Genomic DNA, 12,383 nt, shown 5'->3' with positions numbered 1-12,383 from the left:
CTTCTCTAAAATTTGCTTCTCTCCTCAACCATGGACTTAAATATTCGGATTATACAGAATGATTTCTGCGAACAATTTGAGCGTGTGACTGAGGAAGAAGAAATATATTTCCGACAATTTGCAGGCATGACCTTTATCTCTATAGTAGAGTACCGAGGAACATTCCTCCCCACCAAGACTCTTAGAATGAAATTTTTGGACTTCCCAGTACAATAATCCCTCGCCATATCCGGGTTCACCTATCGCGGTTTATTATTTAAGCTTACGCCAATTCCTCTGTGGTGTTCTTTTGTATTTATAATAAAATAAATATATACAAATTATAAAAATGATAATAAAACAAGAGCGCTCAGAGAGCGCAAACCTCCACCAAGGCAACACCAATGTCCTCTCAACTATTAGCCAGAGATAATTTTAAAAATAAGAATATCTGAAATAAACTCGGCTGCTCCTACAAACGAAAATACTAAAAATGAACCCGAATGCTCTCAAAAAGTAAAAAAAAAAAAAAATAAAAAAGCAGAGAAAATAATCCAGAATCCTTGTCCGGTGCTGGATCGATTCCAAAATCTAATCAGTTCGTGCCAGTTGTAATTTTGTGTCGGTGGTTTTTGTTTGAATAGTTTTTTGTGCTGCTTTCCAGCGGTTTGGGTGTTTACGTGTACTTGTTTGTGCTTTCTCTTCTCGTAAGAGAAGGGATAGCTGGTTAAAGAACGTCTGAAGACAGTTATAGTTACTCAGACATATCATCGTCCGAGGAGGAGTTACTGCAGGCTGTTAAGACAATGGACCAGAAACTGAGAACAGAGAAGACGAATTTTGCTGATGCAGCAAGGTGTAAGGAGACAGAAGCGAATATCGGGGAATTCGGAAGACACGAAGGAGAAATGAACCGAGATGGGTTCGAAGTGAAGCTGTCACCTCAGCAAGAAGTTAAAAACGGAAAAAAACGATAAACTATCGAACCTTTTCGATAAATAAAGGAAGAATAGATGTCGTCACGGCAGAACAAGTAGAAAAGGCGTTAAGGCAGATTTGGGACGACATAATATACCTGACAAGAGGTTCAACATTTGGAGCAGTGGAAGTGAGGTTTCGTAATGTAGCAGCAGCAAAGACTTATTACTGTTGGAGACATCTCCGGGTGTAGGAGGTTGGTTCGGATTTTTTTTGAGAAATTTGTCCAGAGAACTTTTGAATTTTATGGGATTCGTTTCCGTTTTGATGTATTTTGGTATAATATTAAAGAGAGCTGGACCGGTTGAGGTAAAGTAGTTGTGTCGTAATGTTGTTATACGTCTCGAGTTCGATTTTTGTAGTGGGCGGATAGCATGGAGGCCAAGTCTTATGTGGATTTTAAAATTGATGCCAACATCATTTGTACAATATTGATGGAATATTTTCCATGTCACACAAATGATGTAGCGCTCACGGCGGCGTTGGAGAGAGTAGAGATTGAGTTTTTTAGTCGACTTCAGTAGTCAATGCCTGTCATGCCGTCTATCTTTCTTGTTATTGACTTCTGGAGTGCTTCCCCTTTCATGATGTTTTGCTTCGTGTGGGGAGACCACAGTGGGCAACAGTATTCAGGGTGGGACACCACTACTGACTTTGGTTGAGCTTGATCGGATCCCCTCAACCACAACATGTTGGGTTCTGTTCATCAGAAAACACTTTATTCACCGCAGCAGCTTTCCACGGACTCCAATGTTGGACAGCTTCTTCAGCAGGATTTCGTGGGCCACTCTGTCAAATGCCTTGCTGAAATCAGGGTATATGACATCAGTGTTGGAGCCTTGTCCCAAAGTTTTTAAAATGTCATCAAAACGGTCCAGAAGCTGCGACAGACGTCCCTGCCAACACGGAAACTATGCTGGTTGGGGTTCAGTAGATTGTTGTCTTCGAGGAAGTGGGTTATTCACGATCTCACCGTCCTCTCAAATGCTTTAATGATATGGGAGGTGAGTGAAATCTTTCGCCGCAAGAAATTAATTTCCCTTTTTAAAAATTGGAACGACAGATTGAGAAAGAAAATAATCAGGAATATAGCCTGCGTCAAGTAAGTTCCTTCAGAGCTCAGCCAGAGGAGGTGCAATTTGATGTCGACACATCTTTAAGACAGCAGCCGGGAACCTATCGTGACCTACTACCGAGTTGTGCTTGATCTTGTTCATCAATGTTTTATTTTACAAAAACTGTTGTGTTTTCAATAGTTTAAGTTTCCATTGTCAGCCGTGTATGCAGTCCTTTTATTCTCATCCAGACTTAACGTTTCTACTTCCTTTTTTAGTTGATATGCTATTTTCTTTGGCAATTCATTGCTATTTTTTTATTGTAAAAGTCAAATAACACGCGTTGCTCTCCATTCTCTAAATGACACAATCTCAGAATTATTTGGAAATATTTTGAAAATCAGAGGCTATTGAAAAAGTAAGCTATGTTCTATAATATATCCTACACGTTTTTGTACAAAATACAGCACTAACATATTTCCACATAGAACTCCTGCTTTAATTTTTGCCACATGGTTTTTACTATCAATAAGTCATTGTATATTTCTTTGACAATTTTTACTCCACAGCCATCATTTATATATAATCGATGATGCTTCACAGCACGATACGTTTTACAGAGTTCTGCACTTCTGATTTTGTCATCTTGCGTTGATCAAGCTGTGGAGAAAAATGATGACAATGATGGCAAACCAAAAATATGGGTAGACTTCTCTCTTGCATGCGTCAGTTCGACTAGTCCGCTATAAAAAAATTGTTAAGTCTGTAAAAGAAACAAAATCGTATAGCATATCAGTAGGTTTTGACTTAATTTTTTTAAAAATTGTTGAAAATTAAGGAATATTCAGATATACTGAAGATAATATATTGCAAAAACAGTTTCCTATTCTTTTCCTGTTACAGAAGTCGAACTCGTAGAACGATCATAATTCAACAGAAGTTAAATATGGTTTAGGACAGTAATTCAAAGACATAATATCAGTTTTCAATTTACCACATCCGTCAAAGCAAAATTTACATAAAACTGTTATAGAAAATGTGTATACATATACTCTTTTACTCTTTTACTTGTTTCAGTCATTTGACTGCGGCCATGCTGGAGCACCACCTTTAGTCGAGCAAATCGACCCCAGGACTTATTCTTTGGAAGCCTAGTACTTATTCTATCGGTCTCTTTTGCCGAACCGCTAAGTTACGGGGACATAAACACACCAGCATCGGTTGTCAAGCGATGTTGTGGGGACAAACACACACATACAAATACAATTACACATACATATATACAACAGGCTTCTTTCAGTTTCCGTCTACCAAATCCACTCACAAGGCTTTGGTCGGCCGGAGGCTATAGTAGAAGACATTTGCCCAAGATGCCACGCAGTGGGACTGAACCCGAGACCATGTGGTTGGTAAGCAAGCTACTTACCACATAGCCACTCCTACATATATTTGTGTTTTACAAAGTTTTTAAAAATTTTTTTGATTAAAATGTGTTGTGGAAAGTGTAATTGACCTGAGGTAAAGAGAAAAGCAGATAACGTACGTGTTTTTAGCAGTAAGTATGATTATCCTTTTATGTATCTCGTAATTAAAGACAGCCGATGATTCTGTTCTGTGTTCTCGATGTCTGTCCTATGGATGTGAAAACCGAAGAAAGCTATGTCGCTGAGACAATTTGTATACTCTCGGAGGAAACCAAGAGCTAACAACATGCTAAAGGAACGAGAAAGGATTAATTCTGTTGTGTTTTAATATAAATGGTTGTCAGGTTACTACTCTGCTATTAGTCCTAATGAAACGTGCGAAAATAAGGGAAACGCTTAAATCTCACCTGAACAATAAATGCTACAAAGCTATATTTACTTTATTTTGATATTACTATTACATATAAGGCAGCGAGCTGTCAGAATCGTTAGCTCGACGGGCAAAATGCTTAGCTGCAGTTTATCCGTCTTTACACAGATCGACTTTGTCGGTCATCCTCTCTGGGTCGATAAAATAAGTACCAACTGAACACTTGAATTGATGTAATAAATTTAGCCCAATCCCCGAACTTGTTGGCCTTGAGCTAAAATTTGAAACCGATATTATTAAGGCCATGAGGAGGCAGGATATCATACCTACATATATATGTATATATACATGCATATATGGGTACAGGAAATCAAAAATACGTTGATCACAATGAGAAACGAAAACAAAGACAAAACATAGAAAACGAACTTTTTTGCGAACAACGAAAAACAAACAGAGAAACGAGACATGCAACATAAAGAGTATACCCCTTCGTCAGTTGTCCCTGTTTCATCTACTCCGCGTTTTGCTTTCTAGCTAATCCTTCATACTAACTACTAGAGTTCACAACAATTCAAATCCGAATTCTAAGAATCGTATTTCGTGAAAGATTTCTTTGACGAAAGTTTAGAATTCGTATATGGGCAGTAATTTTAACCAATGAGCGGAAGAACGTCCTTGGAAGACCTACCACGAGCGTCACCCCTGGAAATGTGGAGAAAACTCATCATCTTGTGCGTGAACATCGTCTGAGGACAATCCACGACATTGCCAATGTTGTTGGTATGTCGTATGCGTCCGTGCAGGCAATCCTAACTTCTGAATTGAACATGCGGCATGTCTCTGCCAAGTTTGTCCCCCGCCTGCTGACCACTGGGCAGAAAGAACATAGCGTCTAAGTCTGTCAAAATCTCCGTCAGCATGCCGCTGATAACACATCCTTTATGTCGAAGATTATCACTGGGGAGGAGTGTTGGGCCTAGGAGTACTACTCTGAGACGAAGCAGCAGTCGTCACAATGGAAGAAGCCTTCATCTGTACGACCGAAAAAGGCACGATAGAGTCGCAGCTCAAACAAGAGCATGCTCATCGGTTTTTCCGACATCCGCAGTATTGTGCATTAACAATTCGTCCCCCAGAGCTAGACCATCAATCGTGAGTTCTTCTGCGACGTTTTGAAGCGTTTGAAGGAGGACATTCGGCGAAAGCAACCGGATCTGTAGAGCGCGAAGAATTGGATTCTTCACAACGACAATGCACCCTGTCACCGAGCTCTTCATACTCGTAAGTTTCTCGCCAAAAAACAACATGGTATCGCTTCTGCACTTACCCTATTCACCAGATTCAGCACCTGTGGACTTTCATCTCTTCCCCCAAGATGAAAATGCAGCCCAATGGTCGCCGTTTTAACGCCGTTGTCGAGATCAAGAGCGAATCGCAGAAGGTCCTCGACTCGGTTACGAAACACGACTTCCAGGCCGGATTCCAAATGTGGCAAGAACGCTGGAACCGGTGTATTGCTGCGCAAGGTGACTATTTCGAAGGAATTGATGTTAAAAAACTCAGGTAAATAAGTTATTTTTTTTATTAAGCATAACTACTTGTTTGGGAATTTTTTGATACCAGTTCGTGTGTGTGTGTGTGTGTGTGTGTGTGTGTGTGTGTGTGTGTGTAACGGTTAGTTCTTCGTTGCAGTCGAGGGTCGTCGATTGTAACGGTTGTGTTGTAAAGGTGTTGGTTGCCAGTATGCAAGACGGAAGAGGAACAGCAATCGAAGTTTTAAGGAAATATTTATTTACCGTTACTTTGTATAATGTCTTGACTCGACGGGAAGATGTTTGTATCATATAAAAACAATAGTTATCTTTTCTTGTATGTTGTTGCTGGTTATGTTTGGTCAACTGCTAGCTGCCCAACTGGGAATTAGAAGAAGATAGAGTGAATGTTAAATGTAGGGGAGTTGATAAAATGATACCTTCATGGCGCCTGACATTTAAACAGCAGTGGTGTGGTGATAAGACACTGTACCATAGTTGACATTCTCACTGGAAGGCCTTTTCTCAGTTGAATTATCTCGCAAACTGGATTTTGCCTGTGGTCGCCTCTTTGTCATCTCCTTTTTGCCAACTAGTTTCTCACTAACTAACTTTTTGCTTGGTAATCTTCTGTATATATAATTATCGTAAGATCGCCAGCAATAAAGGCATACCGTTATCTAAACAATGGGTAATTTTGGGAGGTCTATTGTTCTGTCAATTTAACCCTCCACCCCATACAAAAAGGTCAGCAGAGGTCAAATAGCAAAGACATTTTTCTATGTAGCTAAGGCATCTGACAAATGTAACTGCTGTCAACTTAATGTTTCTCTATAGGAAAAGTCCGTTGTATTGTTAAGTGAAATTTGGCGATTGAGGATCGAATCCATGCTATTCCTGCATGAAGCTACTACACACACTCGATGACCACTACACTTATATTTTTTTCTCTCTTTGTTTCTTTCCTTGTTTCTTTGTGTGTTCCTTTCTGTTGAAGAGCGTAGGCTCGAAACGTTAAATACTTTCTCTATTCCCGAGCGTTATACTAACACATCCATTTGTTGTTTACACCACTTGTCTTCGTCTGTTGTTTTCGTAAATTCTCCCATATATATATAAATATGTGTGTGTGTGTGTGTGTGTGTGTGTGTGTGTGTGTGTGTGTGTGTGTGTGTGTGTGTGTGTATGTATGTATGTCTGTATAAAATACGAACGGGGTGATGCGGATATTTTTGAGATTATCTGAAAAAGTCTTGTATTTCATCACAACTGACCTGCGTTGTAAATAACTTCACAGGCCCGCTTCATTTCGTTAACAATGACAGATATAAAAATGGTGGCAAACTGGTAGAATAGTTAGAGCGTTGGATACAAGACTTTCTAACGTTTCTTCCTGCTTTATGTTCTGGCTTCAAGTGCTGCCAAGGTTAACTTTGCCTCAATATTCTTTGGGGTTGATATAAAGTAAATACCACTCGAGCACTGGGATCGATGTAATCGACAAGCTGCCTACCTACAAATTTCAAGCCTTGTGCCTATAGTAGAAAGAACTGACAATGAAAACAATATAAAAATCAACTTAGGTAATAAGCATGATAAAGTAATCACTGAAATAATATTTCTCAAATCAAAGGAGAATATTCATTGTTTAAATTATGTTTAGTATGCTTAAATACATCAGTACTCTAACTGAAACACTAATTTTTGTTATTTTTTTCAGTGAATCCTTTATAAATGCTTTATGCTTGGATAGTCGCCTCCACCAATAAAATAATTCGTAATGAAACGTAGCTTTTAGAAGAACTTAAGCAACTGTTGTTGTTGGCACTCCGTCGCTTACGACGTCGAGGGTTCCAGTTTATCCGATCAACGGAACAACCTGCTCGTGAAATTAACGTGCAAGTGGCTGAGCACTCCACAAACACGTGTACCCTTAACGTAGTTCTCGGGGATATTCAGCGTGACACAGTGTGACAAGGCTGACCCTTTGAATAATAGGCACAACAGAAGCAGGAAGAAAGAGTGAGAGAAAGTTGTGGCGAAAGAGTACAGCAGGGTTCGCCACCATCCCCTGCCGGAGCCCCGTGGAGCTTTAGGTGTTTTTGCTCAATAAATACTCACAACGCCCGGTCTGGGAATCGAAACCGCGATCCTATGACCGCGACTCCAATGCCCTAACCAATGGGCGATTGCACCTCCACCACCTAAGCAACAAAACAAGAGGAAAAGCCACCGAGTAAAAATAAAAAGTTAGGGTGGAAACATTACAGATAACGTAAGTAGAAAAATCTCATTAAGTTAAGAATGGGGATTAGTCGATTACATTGACCCCAGTACTCGACTGGTTTTTATCAACGTCCAAAAGGATGAACGGCAATGTCGGCCGCGACAGAATTTGAGCTGAAAGAATTGCCGCTGAACCTTTTGTTAGGCAATTCTGCCAGCTCACCTCCTTGAAAATCTATTCCATAAATGAACTAAACATAGCACAATGGAAAAATTAAACTATGGCAAGAATTGCTTGGATGAGAGAATATTCTTTTCTACTCTATGCACAAGGCCCGAAATTTTTGGGAAGGGGGGCCCTGTCGATTAGATCGACTCCAGTACGTAACTGATACTTAATTTATCGACCCCAGCAGAATTTGAACTCAGAACGTAAAGACAGACGAAATACCGCTAAGCATTTCACCCGGCCTGCTTACGTTTCTGCCAGCTCACCGCCTTGGATGCAAGAATATTAAAAATGTTTTGATTAAACACTATCTTATATCAAAATATGGCTGAATACCAGAGCTGTTGGCACACAGAAAATCAATCCTCACTACTAAAAATCACCGTGGCCGATGATTCTAAAAGCTATGTGCCTTTCAAACTTCTGCAGTTAGAAAGTCATGTGATTGGCTCTAAATATGAATATATGAACATGACATGACAAGACAAAGTCGAAAATAAAAGGGCTGCAGGACATACCATTTCCCTCCCCCAAAACCCTCTCCACTCACCCTCTCTCTCTTTACACTATCTCCCCTTACCACAACATGCAGTACTTTACACACATCCAGCAATCAGTCAGTAGTGACACACACATTTGCTGCAAACGTAACAGACCATATTGTACCGTGGGACAGGAAACAAGTCATGCTCTGTTGTAGTGGTCAGCTGCGTTTTTGTTTTGCAGTGCTTCTCTCCTGCCCGTCGATTTTTGCCATGGCTGAAACGAAGGAACAGCGTGCTTCCGTGAGATTCTGTTTACTGGTGGGGAACACGGCTGCCGAAACAGTTGTCATGCTTCAAACAGTTTACAAGGCCACTGCCATGAGCAAAACACAAGTTTACGAGTGATTTTCACGCTTTAGGAATAGTCACTTGTCGCTTGAGGACCAACCTCGTTCAGGGCGACCGTCGACCGCCCGAACGAATGAAAACATCATGAACTAATCTTGGAGGACCGTCACCAAACAACTGACGAACTTATTGATAAGACTGGTGTGTCATGGAGCTCCTGCCAATGAATTTTGAGCGAGGAATTGCGAATGAAAAGGGTTGCAGCAAAATTTGTGCCTCGCTTGTTCACGGAAGATCAAAAGCAGCCACGACTGAATGCGAGTCGTGAACTGAAAGAATAGTTGAAAGTTGATTCGGATCTTTTTTCGAAGGTCAACGCTGGTGACCAAAGACGGTGCTACGGAATTTGCAGATGTGAAAGAGGTGAAGAAAAGAAGACGGGGGTTGTGGTGTGTGTTTTAAAAGGCATCACTTCGCAAGAGTTCCAGCACTGCTTCGAATAGGGGAAAACACTCCTGAACCGTTACATTGCTTTAAATGGAGAATACTTTGAAGGCATAAAAGTGTAAAGATGCAAAACTGAGTGAATGAAATAATGTTGCAAAATTCCGGTTTCTTTTGGGTACCCCCCTCGCATGCATGTGCTAATCAGTTCGTATATCCATTAGACTCCAAGAGGCGTATTAAACAAAAGAGCCTTGCTACTTTGTTTAGTGACCAACTGGAATTCTGCAAAGAAAACGTCTTAAACAAATCCCCTCAAAATAACAGATATACATACATACATACATATACACATGCGCAAACACATGCACAGGTATAGGAAAGTATTATAATTGTTCAGTATAGACTTCTAGGACACACACACGTACTCTCACGCACACCACAAATTTACACAGGATTTTCACAGTAGTTTCTGCTTGAATTATATAATTACTTTATTTTTGATGTAAGAATATTAATTAAGGATATATTCTGCTGAACTGATAAAACTTGACAACTTAAACTAATATTACGCAATTATTTTCGATCACTTTCAGTTTAGGCTACAATAAATATAAAGTGGTTGTTGAAATAGTGCAAAATATTAGCGTTAAATAGCTTAGTGACTTCTGTGGTATATGCGTAGTGAAGATAAATGTTTTGGCTAGTTATAATGTTCTATAATCAATATATCGCACTCTGTTTACACCCTCAACATAAATTATTAATAATCAATAAGTCATGTTAATAAGCACATATCCAAGCAACACGATCGAAAGCGGTGTTACTCAGCTGGAGCTTAAAGCAATTTCACCATCAAAATAGCAAAATAAACTAAAATGAAAATGAAATATGAAAATGTTAGAAAATAATTACTTACGGTTTCGAGCTGGTGATAAGAAAGAACGAAGTGGTATTTTTGTTCGTGTGTGTTGAACGTGGCAAAGTGTTAAGCAATATCAGCTTAAATACAACGAAACTGAAGCCACGTTTAGAGAAAAACCTTTGGAATTTTTTAAATATCCAGAATATTTTAAAAGAAACTGTTCAAAATTTAATCATAGAAAAGCCCAATTTTCGTAATTTATGTAAATATAAAAAAAGTGCCATACTTGTTTCATGTCACATTGACAATCAACAAGAAAAATCGGAAGAAGCACATACAACTTAAAAACATTTAAAACCATAAGCACAACATTTAATGGAACGAATGGTAAAAATAAAATATGTCCAAAAATATCGAATACATACGGGTTTCTAAGGACAGTTTCAAAATCTGTTCATGAAAAGTCAAAGCTTTAAGAAGTTCTTTGTTACTAACAATGATTAGAATTAGTTCATTATCGATGCGAATGATGAAAGAGACAAAAGTCGTTCTTATGACGATAGTAATGAAGACATAATTTATTGAAGAAAAATTAAATATTGTGTAAACTGAATCCAGTTATTTACACTGATGGAGTTACAACCATACTAGGGAAATTGTCCAGTTCACAAGCAAGAATAAAAATAAAAAATAAAATCAAAGCGTTCAAAGTATCCACTGTCTTCATCGTCGGTTACAAGCAGTGAAACATATGCAGTAAGATCCAAAATTAGTAATAAATGTTGCTGTAAAACTGGTTATTTTTATCAAATAGAGATATGGGAAGTCATTATGCAACTTTACTGCCGAATACTGAAGAACGCTGGTTTTCGAATATAAAAGTGTGGTTTAGTTTTTTGAATTGCGTGACGAAATTGTATTATTTCTATCAAAACATCCTTTTGAACTTTCAACTAAACTAAAGGATTTTCTATCATATATATAACTGCAGTGTGCCAATATATGTTTTGAAAGTTTAAAGTAAAATGAATGCACTTACGTATCAACTAAAACTTTGAGGTGACCGTGTAGCTAGGTATGATGTTGAATGTTTTGAGAACCATAGTATATTTTTTCTACCACATTTTTTTAGTCAAAATACAAAAGATTTAGTTTTGTAAAGTTTATCTGGAATGTGTAAATCAATAACTGCATTCCCCAGCTAAAATTGAAAAACAACATTGGGCTGACAACCCAATTATTGCCGTGTTAAACTTAAGCAATCTTTCACGGGAAGAAAGCAGCAATACATTACAACAGATTTTTTACAAAATAAAAATTCTAATAAGTTGAACTGACAAAATTTGGGGTTGCATAATTAATGGAGTACCTTACTAAAAGCACATATGCTATACAAGTGCAAATTCAATTTCTGTCACCATGTTTATGTGGAAGAACTTTTTACCGTATTCAATAATAGAAAAGAAAAAAAAAAGGGAAGAAAGGAGCTGAATAAGGAAGCTGCCTGACAATTCCAAGTAACATCTATAATTCTAAACATTTAAACTCTGTGACTAGGAGTCACTAACTTTCAGTGTCTTAGTTACGAGCCCGAATTTTCGAAATCTTAGGCTACGTAATAGCAGAGTCGTTGGAGGAGAGGATCTTGCGGTATTTGCTCCGGTTCTCTGCCCTCTGAGTTCACATCACGTAGAGGTCAACTTTACCCTTGATCCTTTTTGGAATCGATACATTAAGGCAGTAGATTTAAGGAATTGTCAGCGCGTCGAGCAAGATGTCTTGCGGTACCTGTTTCTACGCTTTTCTTTCTGAGTTCTTGGGTGGAAAACTTAACCTGTTGTCTGCGTTAACATCGCCACTTAACACCTTGAGTAGAGTTTACTCTGTTGCAAGCAGTCGGGTTTAAGTTTTCGGTTTGTGCATTACTTCCTCTTTTTCTCCTACTAATATCAGAGACTCTGAAAAATAAAGCAATACAAAAAATGTTATTTAATTTTTATGTATAACATCACTGCGGTATGTATATATATATATTTTACTCTTTTACTTGTTTCAGCAATTTGACTGCTGCCATGCTGGAGCACTGCATTAAAAGGTTTCAGTTGAGGAAATTGATCCCAGGACTTAATATCTATAAGCTTAGTACTTATTATATCAGTCTTCTTGGCCGAACTACTAAGTTACTGGGACGTAAGCGCACCAACATCGGTTGTCAAGCGATGGTGGGGGAACAATCATAGACATAAAGACACATACATAAAGATATACATGCATATATATATTCGACGGGCTTCTTTTAGTTTCTGTCTACCAAATCCACTCACAAGGCTTTGGTCGGCCCGAGGCTATAGTAGAAGACACTTGCCCAAGGTTCCACGCAGTGGGACTGAACCCGGAACCATGTGGTCGGGAAGCAAGCTTCTTACCATACAGCCACGCCAGCGC

At 38.8% G+C, this 12,383-nt stretch overlaps 1 long non-coding RNA gene across 1 annotated transcript in view; it reads right to left on the bottom strand.

Annotated features, from left to right (window-relative positions):
* Nucleotides 1-1,178: 1,178 nt before the first annotated feature.
* Nucleotides 1,179-12,383, bottom strand: part of LOC149136468 (uncharacterized) — a 51,679-nt gene continuing 40,474 nt past the window's right edge. Inside the window, exons 2-4 of the long non-coding RNA XR_016240979.1 lie at nt 9,993-11,896; nt 3,556-3,644; nt 1,179-2,775 (exon numbers count right to left, since the gene is read on the bottom strand). This is a non-coding gene — a long non-coding RNA (uncharacterized LOC149136468). The remainder of the gene's footprint in view (nt 2,776-3,555; nt 3,645-9,992; nt 11,897-12,383) is intronic.

The sequence above is a fragment of the Octopus bimaculoides genome, chromosome 3 (genome assembly GCF_046866305.1).
Source record: "Octopus bimaculoides isolate indiv1 chromosome 3, ASM4686630v1, whole genome shotgun sequence".
Lineage (NCBI taxonomy): Eukaryota > Metazoa > Mollusca > Cephalopoda > Octopoda > Octopodidae > Octopus > Octopus bimaculoides.
The sequence above is the reverse complement of the archived record's forward strand: the minus strand, read 5'-3'. Positions and strand labels throughout refer to the sequence as shown.